The following is a 12,151-nucleotide window of genomic DNA, read 5'->3' as shown; positions in this document are numbered from 1 at the left end:
ACCTGCGTCTTGAGTCTACAGACTTACTAGTGAGTTTCGATGTGGTTTCCTTGTTCACACGGGTGCCTCTGATGGACTCATTACAACTTATAGGAGCCAAGCTGGAAGAGGACGTCTTACACCTTTTCAAACATGTGCTTACCTCGACTTACTTTTTATTTAACAACCAGTATTTCGAGCAGACTGACGGTGTTGCTATGGGCAGCCCTTTGTCTCCCATAGTAGCAAATCTTTTTATGGAAGATTTCGAGGACAAAGCACTTCAGACGGCGGTTCTGAAACCCAAATGTTTTTGGAGATATGTAGATGATACGTTTGTGGTATGGCCGCATGGGACAGCAACGCTTCCTTCTTTCCTGGAACATCTGAACTCCCTCCATCCAAGTATCTGTTTTACCATGGAGGTAGAAAAAGATGGTGAGCTCCCGTTTCTGGATGTTTTGGTGCGTAGAAAAGGAGACGGCTCTTTGGGTCACAGTGTGTTCCGGAAGCCTACGCACACAGACTTGTATTTACAAGCTACGAGCTGTCATCATCCCTCACAGCGCAGCGGTGTATTACGGACGCTAGTGCATAGGGCTAGAGCCATCTCAGATCAGCACAGCTTATCGGCAGAGCTCAGCCATCTCCGCTCTGTATTTGCCCAGAACGGGTACTCCGAGAAGCAGGTCCGGAACGCGTTTCGACCAGCACGCTCCAAACCTCAAGAACAACCTGAAGAAGCAGATAACACCACGGGGTTGGTTTTTCTACCGTATGTCGGTGGCGTGTCATTTAAGGTGGGCAGAATTTTCAAGAAATACCGGATTAAATGTGTTTTCCGGCCTCCAGCAAAAGTGAAATCAATGCTGGGCTCTGTTAAAGACAACCTCGGCCTGAGGAGACCAGGAATATACAAAATCCTGTGCCAATGTGGGAAATCTCATATTGGCCAGACGTGTCGTACGGTCAAAGACAGATGCGACGAACATAAACGTCACACGAGGTTGGGTCAGCCAGAGAAATCTGCGGTTGCTGAACATTGCCTCGACACGGGACACGGCATGAATTATGAAGAAACCAAGATCCTCTCGCATGCTTCCACATACTGGGACTCCATCATCAAAGAGGAGCTCGAAATACGTATAAGCAGTGACCTAATAAACAGAGACAAGGGGTTTCACCTGAGTAAAGCCTGGGAGCCAGCCTTGGTGGCACTAAGGAATCGTCAGCCACAGATTAGCAACCGCACCGAGTCAACGCAGATGGGAAGCCTTAGCGCAGATGCTTAAATCGCGCGCCAACACCTCGCGCGCGCGAACGGGGTCCGTCGCTCCCTGCCGCATTTTCCCGCGCCGCGGCGCGCTTCCGCAGACCGCGACCCGTTTCTCCAGCAGAGGGCTCTGGTATTCGACGCTGTCTACGATTGGTCTTCGATGACGTTATGCCCCGCTGGCGCCTGCGCTGTTCTAGAAAGCCAGCATATAAATTGGCGCGCTTCTCAGCGACGCGACAGTAGCACCTGAAGATGGCGGGCAGTTATCTCGCTGAAATATTGTGCGGTTTCTACAATATTATCCGGCGTAAATCCCGGGAACCTATCAAGCAGATGCAGCGCCGGGAAAGCCTCAAACAGCACATAGAATCTTTATATCAGAACGAAACCTTTGAATGGGTAGATATGCCAGGAGATAAGAAACCACTGCAGGCAAGATGGGTATTCAATTTGAAGAACCCTGAAAGCTCATCACCAAAATACAAAGCAAGACTTGTGGTAAAAGGATATTCACAAAAACAAGGGGTACATTACGAAGAAACTTTTTCACCTGTAGTCAAGTATGCATCATTGAGATATCTTTTAGCCTTGGCAGTAAAACGAAATTTAATAATTCATCATATGGATGTTAAAACGGCATATTTAAATGGGAAATTGGAGGAAGAGATGTACGTCATTCCACCAAGGGAAGCCATAAAAACCGGATCAGAAAGTAAAAAGATTTGGCGTTTGAGAAAAAGTATTTATGGACTTAAACAAAGTGGACGTTGCTGGAATCGATGTCTACATGAAACTCTAATAAATATGAATATGAAGCAATCCAAGGCAGATCCCAGCATTTACTATAAGGGGAGAAAAGAAGAAATAATAATAATGGCGATATGGGTGGACGATTTCTTTATCCTGACTGAAAGTAAAGGCCAAATGAGAATTTTCAAGAAACAGCTGCAAACCAAGTTTAAAGTGCATGATTTGGGAGAAGTCAAACGTTATTTAGGTATGCAGATTACTAAGGATGAAGAAAGACAGGAATTGAGCATAAGTCGATCATCATACACGGAAAAAATATTAAAGAAATTTGGCATGAGTGATTGCAAACCCATAAGTACTCCAATGGAAGTAGGAGTGAAGTTAAGTGTAAATGAGACTGATGTGAAATGTGACAAGAATGTTACTTATTTAGAAGCAGTAGGGAGTCTGTTATATTTGTCTCAAACGTCACGACCCGACATTGCTTTTGCCACCAATGCAGTGAGCAGATATTGCAGAGACCCAAAGGAAAAGCACTGGAAAGCTGTAAAGAGGATATTCCGATACCGAAGAGGAACCTCAAACTATGAGTTAAAATACCATAGAGATGATAACGCAAAACTATACGGATATAGCGATGCGGACTGGGGGAGTGAATTGGGAGACAGATACTCCACCGCTGGCTGCTGTTTTAATGGGGGGCCTCACATCATGGTCCTCTCAAAAGCAAAAAACTGTTGCATCGAGCACCGTAGAGGCCGAGTATATGGCACTATCTTACACCACACAGGAAGCATTATGGCTACGAACATTAATAAGTGAAATAGAACCCAATTTAATTGAGGAACGTACAACCATCTTCTGTGACAATAAGGGAGCCATAAAACTAGCTAAAAATGATGTTACTAGTGCTAGGACAAAGCATATTGATATACGGCACCATTTCATTGGGGACCACATAGAGCGACAGAACATTGCCGTGGACTATCTGCGCACAGAAGACATGTTAGCTGACCTTCTGACCAAACCCTTCGAAAGGGAGAAGTTTGAGAAGGTTGTGGGACTATTTGGTTTATCTTGTGGAAGCAACACACAAAATATAAGTTCAAAGAGGGGTTTTGGAATTGTGTGAACAATATATTTCGTGTGTGACGGCGCAAAGTGCACTATGTAAAATAGACCTCTTTGGCATTGTCTAACACTCTTTGTGTGCGCTAATTATTCTGTTGTGTTCGCTGTAAATTCTTATTTGTTCTTGAATGTGCAAATATAATTATTAGTAAAATGTCCTTTTTTTCTCCTTAATACTTATTCAGCTGCGCAAATTCCAATAAGTTGAATCACTATTGGGTATCGACATTCCGACATTATTACTTTCAGTCGTTTCCGTCGCAAAGAATCGCGTACGATGATTCTAATTCTCCTACCCTACTATCATCCATTTCTGTTCCCTCCTCCCTAGTCATGTCTTCGTTTACATCCTCTACATTAGATCTCAACCTTAGGACTTCTATGACATGGTCAAATACTACAAATTACAACCAACCAACACCAACACAACTACACACAACACACAAATACTGTCTAAACTACAATATCAAGTCAACAACGCGCAAACTTGCCGTAGTGGTTCGCCAGCTACAATATATTTAATTGACGCACAATGAGCTATGACTCAAACTTTAAATATCGTCGTATCAATTATTTCGATACGTACTTCGGTCTTCTGTCTTTTATAACACCTGTATGTGTGCCTCCCTCAGGCACGACGTCTATCGCTTTCAGTTTGTTGTAGTACTTTCTTCCTGTCACTCCTGGCGTAGTTTGTCGAAGACAGTGAACGTGCAACACGAGCAGGTTTTCACGATTGGTTGTTTCGTTCGTATACAGTCAGCAAATAATTCACAAATTAGCATGAATGAACTCTATATTGTTAATTTATTACCTTAAAAACCCACGTTGGGCGCCATTTGTGACGCCTCCTATTTCTGCCTACTGGCACTTCCACGGCCATCGGAAGTATAACGTCCTTCTTCTACGCCCAGCCATTATTCTTCAGCTCGTCGATATATGTGAAAGCGAGGTGACACAACACTATCTGTTAGCAGTCAATATTTGTTGCTAATGTCCGATCTTTGCGCTAACTGGGGTTTCACAAAATCTTTTAATGTCTCTTTCGTTGATAAACTTAGATTCTAATTATTACTGTCGCCTAGCTACGTTGTTTAGTGGTTGCCACCAAAGATCCTCATTAACAGTTACAAGGCGACCGATTCGCGTTTCCGGATAAACTGATATCTTCGATTAGCGTAGCACATGTACACCGAATTAATTCCTTCGAAAGACACAGGTTTCATTTAACAAAGCACAATGTTTTATCCGTTTAAAATTATTCCGTTTTATATGAATGTGGAGTAAACTATTGTTATTATTATTACTGTCCGGAGATAATCCAATACACGGATCAATTCTCTTGATACTCTGTTCGAAATCGTAGCAGACTGTAGTTTTTCCTTAACTTGGCTTTTATTAACATAATTCCTTCGATATGATTCGCTACTATGAATGGTCACACTTCAGTTCCATAATAAATGTCCAAACAGGTTGTACAATGAAACTTCAAGTTTAGACGCGCTGTTTGAAGAGTAGCTTCGGCAACAACTGATGTTCTTAAATTGAGATTAATGATATCGGCTGGTTCGAATGGCTCTGAGCACTATGGGACTTATCATCTGAGGTCACCAGTCCACTAGAACTTAGAACTACCTAAACCTAACTAACCTAAGGACATCACACAGATCCATGCCCAAGGCAGGATTCGAACCTCCGACGGAGGCGGTCACGTGGTTCCAGACTGAAGCGCCTAGAACCGCACGGCCACATGGGCCGGCAATGATATCGATCTTTTATCGACTGAGATGTTCGCCGTATGTTAGCTTTATCTCATTTCTGTCAGTTTTCGTACCTTTTACAATAAATTAAACGAACAGACGTTTACTTTCAATTAGCCCGGCTTCCAGTAAACTTAGCTATCTGACACAGTGGCGCACGAACATGAGAGCCACGAATACTCAGGACTCAAATGCTAGAAGCTCGGACACTAAAATCTCGAACACAAAGACTTTCAGATTCAAAAGACCCCCAAATGCTAGAGATCCTCAGACGCTTAACTCCCTGAAGCTAAAGACGTTAACGATAAGTGCGCTGGGTTTATATAGTGATTGTAAAACCAAAGGGACGTTCATTAGAAACTCATTCAATAGAGCCCCTTGCTACTTTGCGTATAATACTCAATTCAATTGGCTCTTATTATCCGTTTGTTTAATTTTCTCTATGTTAAAACTGGAATTCATGATTTTGTATGAAATTTTGGAATTGTTCATGCCAGTTCGAATAAATTTTAGTTTAAAAAAAGACCGGTTATTATAGCGAGTGGTTATAGGAAGAACGGGAAATGTGTAAGCATTCCTTGGAAAACATGTTAAAATTAGGAAACGTAGAGTTTTACGTATATGTCGTGTAAGGTACGCTGGGTTATACTACAAGCTGTCATTATACCTTAAAGTAGTGTTTTCTTGCGTCCCCTTATTTACAAAAACTTTAAACAGTTAGGATCCCTTTCCGTGTCGAGTTCACATACAAATTCCTTAGACCTACCCCACTGACACACCGTTGACAGTCAAACGGACGAGTGCTGAAAGATGTTGCACTTTATGTAGAGAATACAGTGTCCACGGGAGAGGATACTTGGAGTATCTTTGGTACACGTATGTCGCTAGCCCTCCCCTTACGCCCTGTCACTGCGTATGCTGATCGGCTGACAGCAATCATAGGGATATTCAGCAGCTTACCAACTGTGACTAACTCATCCCTTAACTGAGAACAGCATTCACAGTGGAACTGCTTCGAGGCTGGTGCAATGTTATTTCATAGGAGTAAACAAATAACTGTAAATTAAGCTTGCTAAACGGTCGAGTCCTACCAAAGTTGGTGATCGTTCTCTTGGTCTCGCAGGTGGGTAAACGGTATAGTGGGGGCCATAACCTTAATAGGAATTAAGTTGTTTGATTGACCCCGTGAGTAACATTCTCCATTCCAATGTGTCTCAGGAATGTTCCTGTGCCTTGTTCCAAGAATGTGGTCTACTTATGTCTGTAACAGGAGAGAAGTAAAAGCATGCGCTTCAGGTCTATGTTTGTAGGTAGACGGTGCAGACCAGAGTGAGTTCCTCTCGTCACTAGGGTCACAGCCCAAAAAACACAGATAACATTCAGAGAAAAGTTGGAGAGACTAGAGCAAATCCTACTTGATCAAAACGACGCTGCTCGAACTATCTCATGCACCATATAGCGCACAAGTAGAGTTCAAGGTCGAAGTTAACATGCTGTGGCTGTGGCCCCAGTTCTACATTTCTCTCTCGTTATCCCTCAGGACTACAACAAGGCAATTATTTCTGTTTCATTTGCCGATCCGTTTTCTAATCTAAATAAGATTGATCTAGAGAGCTAATAAAGAACACATAAATGACAAATTTTCTTAATATCGGAATCAGGGTCTCTTTCACCTGATCTAATCCACGACTAAGCCGCAGCGTTGCTCGCGGAACGCAGGGTTCTTTGGAACCGAGACAGAAGGAGCTGTTAGTTTGACCGAGAAAAGCACTCTTAAATACAATCCAAGACTAAAAGAATAGAGGCACCACAAAGTAGTTATGCAAATTGCTCACAAACTGATGTTCATACACGTATGTTGTAAACTTTGGTGGTCGATGGATGAATGTGTGACGCTGCAGCGCAACTTCACCGTACAGCTGGCAGACACAGTAAACAGGGGACATGTCGATACCAGGGCATAACGTCTTGGTGAACATCGTTCCTTGTACTCGGTTGGTCAGTAACTATGCCTCGCAGACGGTCTGATGTCAGCATTTGAGAAACGATGTGTAGCTGGGCTCTTAGAAGCCGGGTGGAGTAATCAGCGAATCGCTCGACATTTGAATGGGAGCGATGCCACTATTCGATGATGTTGGAAGCAGTTGGTAAACCATGGCCGAACACAGTGGCAAGAAGGAAGCAATCGACTTAGAGAGGCGACTGAACATGAAGATCGAGAAATCATCAGATAGCCACTCAGCTGAGCGTTCATTTGTGGCAAATAGTAAACAACAGTTTATCACAAGAGATTAGCAGTCAGGTGACGGAGGATGGCCGCTGGCGTCTTTGCTGACAGTGTGAATCACTTAAACCGCTTGTTTATCACACGGTGGGAGCCAGCAGAAAGACAGATAACGCCTTTAGCTACAGGTGTCGTCCACTTTAGATTAGATTACATTTGCAGACTAATCAAGGTTACTTAGGTTGTTCAGTTTATCTGTGAGATCGAAATAAATTTGTTGTAAAGAAAAGGAGTTAAGCGGCTGACAGCTATTTAATTACTTGCTGATTACATTACCTGAGAAAAACAATGACGCTCTTCGAAGACAAGGTCAAACAGTGTAATTATTTTACATTTGCACACCGTCTGCTGATATGAAAATAATTAGAGCTGAACCCCTTCGTGACAGAACTGTTGCCAGAATGAGTGTATAACACTACAATAAAGTATTTACGTAGCTTACGTAGTCAAATACCAAATTTGGTTTATTACATACGATGCCTCAACAGAACCATTAGTCCTGTCACGGTCGCCACGTATAACACTACCCGTCTGCTACTATTGTACCATAACCTTAAAGCTGGAAACAGGTTTTGAAATAAAACTATTTTGTTATAGCAATTATGGTATAAAGCAACAGAGCAGTGTTACCCTCTGGGAGGATTTTTGTTAAGTTGACCGTGTTGTACCCAACGGAAATGGCTTACCGGAAATGAAAGTTAGAATTACGTAAATATTTGAACAGTACCAAACAAAATTTTGCCTATCTGCACTGTTCAACGGATAAAGAAAACGGCCGCCAGCCTAACTAGGCAAGAGAATGATTAACATTCTCGTTTAAGAAAGTAGGTATAAGTAACTATAACGGACAAACACAACCTAGACTTGGCCACACGCGAGTGCAATGAACTCTGATACACATATGTTTTAAGATTGAAGCTAACAACTGGAGCAGCACAAAAAACTATTTGCACAGTTATAACACGTACAGAAAAACACTATCACTTTCAGGGCTTACACAAACTGAGTGGTCTTTATACTGTTAATATGCACACAAGAGAGACAAACACTTAGTAATCATGAGTATATAATTTCCTACTATGCAATTTTCCACTTTTACTACCATGAGACATAAAATTAACATTTATGTAGGATACTGACTCACTTTCTGCGATTTACAACAGGCAGTAATGTGATCATTTACTAAGCAAAACTTTATAAGCCTGAGTCTTAAGAACTTTTAATTTTGCAGTTGGCAACAGCACTTTAATAAGCAGTATTACTAAGAAAATTATTTCGGCAAGTATCAATAACTTTAACTCACTCTCTTGCCACATTAACTTTAATTTTACTCTGTCCAATAGGCATTAATTAGCAAACTGAATTTTAACGTACTTTCAATAAGGACACTCGGTAATCACTTTTGTTCAAACGGAGAGGACCCTGAGAGGTGTTATGATGAGGAGAAAAGTCAAGGTAGGTACATAAATTCAGATATAAATTACCTTATATTTCAGCACAATAACCCATCCATTAAGCTGATCCTTCACTGTACATCATTATAATGTTACGCTGCAATGATTGCGTAATGTGGTGGCAACTGCATGTTGGTAGGTGGAATTGCATGCAGAATTGCTGGGCTCTGTCATTTCTTGGTGGCGAAGTTAGATACAAATTCCAGAATAGCCCAGCTATTTATCCATCCATCCGAGGCCTTGGAAAATAACAGAAAAGCCTCTCTCGAAACCGGCACTATGCAACTTTCTCACGGCAGTGCACGGACTCGTAGCTCATCTCTGACTGCTGGCTCGTCCCCGACTGACTACCAGTTCCACCTTTTCCACCTAGGCCAACCACAATTTGCGCGCGCTACACAGTTCCGTTCCCGAGGGGAACCACTACACCTTTTACATACAGACTAACTAAGAGCCCTAAGTGAAGGTCAGCAGTTTACATAACAGCAAACAAATACATTAAATAAGACAGAACATTTTCACATATTGACACTTCTACAAAAAATTATTCACACAGAATTACAATGATATACAGTAAGTTTTGTTCCCTCCAAATGGGACAAAGTATTTACAGTACAGATACACTACTTTGCATTGAAACAAACTACGACATCAAAGTTTTAACAAAGAAAAGAATATACAATTTTGTGTTATCTATTCAATCAAAAACATTTACAGGTTCTTAACGGTGTAATATTAAATAAAAAAAAAAGCAAAATAGATGAGTAGAGCATTAGAGCTATGGTGTTACAAGTGTTGTTCGAGTTTAGCGTTGTAGCCAGGCCTGGTAGCGCACATAAGAGGCGTGAACAGAGTCAGACGTTGGTTGACAACTGCGAAGAATGTAGAGGTGCAGCGTGCTCATTTGAGACAAAGTTAACAGCACCTGACAGAGTCTGAAAGAGACCACATTGCACGGCCACGATCGCGAAGAATGGACTGCTAATGACTGGCGCAACTGCATTGCGCGGCTCCAATGCGTTCGGCAATGAATCACTGCTCTGCACTTCCGTGGACGAACATTCGAGGAGGTACCATTCTTGCGATGCTTTGGAAAAGCACAGCGGTGTTACACCTGGTGTCACGGTGTCGGGAGGCATCGGGTATGACTTCAGGTTGCAGCTGGTACTGATTGAGAGAACTCTGAAGACAAAATAGTATGTCACACGGACATACTGCGCCCTCAGGTGTTACCTCCCACGCAATAGTACTGCCACCCAATTTTTTAACTCGACAATGCTCGTCCACACATGTTATAACACGCCCGGGGGTACAAATGGCGGAGGGGTCTCCTTACCTGGTAGTCGCTTTTCGTTTTGTGACCGCGCCCTGTCCTCATCACGTACCTGATAATCCCGCGACGGTCGTATTGTTCTGCTCCACACTGCCGCTGGCTTGCCTGAAATTATGTATTTAAATATGCAAGCGGATTTAGGAAAGCCACTCAACGTTAAGCACAACACTGTCCTACGTCTGGTATGAACATCTACACTGCTGGCCATTAAAATTTCTACACCATGAAGATGACGTGCTACACACGCGAAATGTAACCGACAGGAAGAAGATGCTGTGATATGCAAATGATTTGCGTTTCAAAGCACTCACACAAGGTTGCCGCCGGTGGTGACACCTACAACGTGCTGACAAGAGGAAAGCTTCCAACCGATTTTTCATGCACAAAACAGCAGTTGACCGGCGTTGCCTGGTGAAACGTTATTGTGATGCCTCGTGTGAGGAGGAGAAATGCGTATCATCACGTTTACGACTTTCATAAACGTCGGATTGTAGCCTATCGCGATTCCGGTTTATCGAATCGCGACATTGCTCATCGCGTTGGTCGAGATCCAATGACTGTTAGCAGAATATGGAATCGGTGGGTTCAGGAGGGTAATACAGAACACCGTGCTGGACCCCAACGGCCTTGTATCGCTAACAGTCGAGATGAACGGCATCTTATCCGCATGGCTGTAACGGATCATGCAGCCACGTCTCGATCCCTGAGTCAACAGATGGGGACGTTTGCAAGACAACAACCATCTGCACGAACAGTTCGACAACGTTTGCTGCAGCATTGACTATCAGCTCGGAGACCATGGCTGCGATTAACCTTGACGCTACATCACAGACAGGAGCGCCTTCGATGGTGTACTCAACAGCGCACCTGGGTGCACGAATGGCAAAACTTTATTTTTTCACATGAATCCAGTTTCTGTTTACAGCATCGTGATGGTCGCATCCGTGTTTGGCGACATCGAGATGAACGCACATTGGAAGCGTGTATACGCCATCGCCATATTGGCGCATCACCCGGCGTGATGGTATGCCATTGGTTACACGTCTCGGTCACTTCTAGTTCGCATTGACGGCACTTTGAACAGTGGACGTTACATTTCAGATGTGTTACGACCCGTGGCTCTACCCTATATTCGATCCGTGCGAAATCCTACATTTCAGCAGGATAATGCACGAGCGCATGTTGCAGGTCCTGGACGGGCTTTTCTGGATATAGAAAATCCTCGACCGCTGCCCTGGCCAGCACATTCTCCAAATCGCTCACCAATTGAAAAGTGTGGTCAATGGCGGTCGAGCAACTGGCTCGTCACAATACGCCAGTCTCTACACTTGATGAACTGTGGTATCGTGTTGAAGCTGCATGGGCAGCTGTACCTGTACACGCCATCCAAGCTCTGTTTGACTCAATGCCCAGGCGTATCAAGGCCGTTATTACGGCCAGAGGTGGTTGTTTTGGGTACTGATTTCTCAGTATCTATGCACCCAAATTGCGTGAAAATGTAATCACCTGTCAGTTTTAGAATAATATTTTTGTCCAATGAATACCCGTTTATCATCTGCATTTCTTCTTGATGTAGTAATTTTAATGGCCAGTAGTGTATATTCTGAGACGATATGAAAATCACAGGATGCACTGTTTACATTCTGAGTCATAATTGCTTATCCCAATTAACGTTCTTGATGATTATGTCCACAATATCACTTGGACGAGCGTACGCGAAACCGACGCGAAGCGGCTGACTGTTAATGATGCGGAAGCCTTATGATCGAACGATAGTTCTTACGCTCGTCACGCACTTGAGGTACCAGTCCTCCTTGACACTAGTAATGATATAACACTGCTCATAAAGTTAAACTACTGTTCACAATCGTACAAGCGTGAGCGTAACCGTCGCGCGCGGCTGATTGTTGATGATGCGGAAACGCGATGGCCGAACCCACGTTGTCACACTCGCTGTAAGATATTGGCACTTGATTGCACTCTTTTATGGTAACTAATTTTTACTGATTCACATTAGTTCATTCTGAGAGCCCGGAAACGGCGCGGATGATTGATGCTGTGCGACACGCAACGGGAGGATACACAAATACGTTATCGGCTGCACTGCTCATTTTGTATTACGTCATTACGCACTTTCCTCTGAATCACATCCATATTTCATCACCTTACAGTAATAATACTTGT

The 12,151-nt window shown here is 43.1% G+C and overlaps 1 protein-coding gene across 2 annotated transcripts in view; it reads left to right on the top strand.

Moving 5' to 3' along the window:
- The window catches only part of LOC126236699 (brachyurin-like), a 484,625-nt gene that overhangs the window by 71,789 nt on the left and 400,685 nt on the right, over positions 1 to 12,151 (top strand). The window lies entirely within an intron of this gene.

Source organism: Schistocerca nitens, chromosome 2, assembly GCF_023898315.1.
Source record: "Schistocerca nitens isolate TAMUIC-IGC-003100 chromosome 2, iqSchNite1.1, whole genome shotgun sequence".
Lineage (NCBI taxonomy): Eukaryota > Metazoa > Arthropoda > Insecta > Orthoptera > Acrididae > Schistocerca > Schistocerca nitens.
Note: the sequence above shows the minus strand (reverse complement) of the source record. Positions and strands in the feature narration are given on the sequence as shown.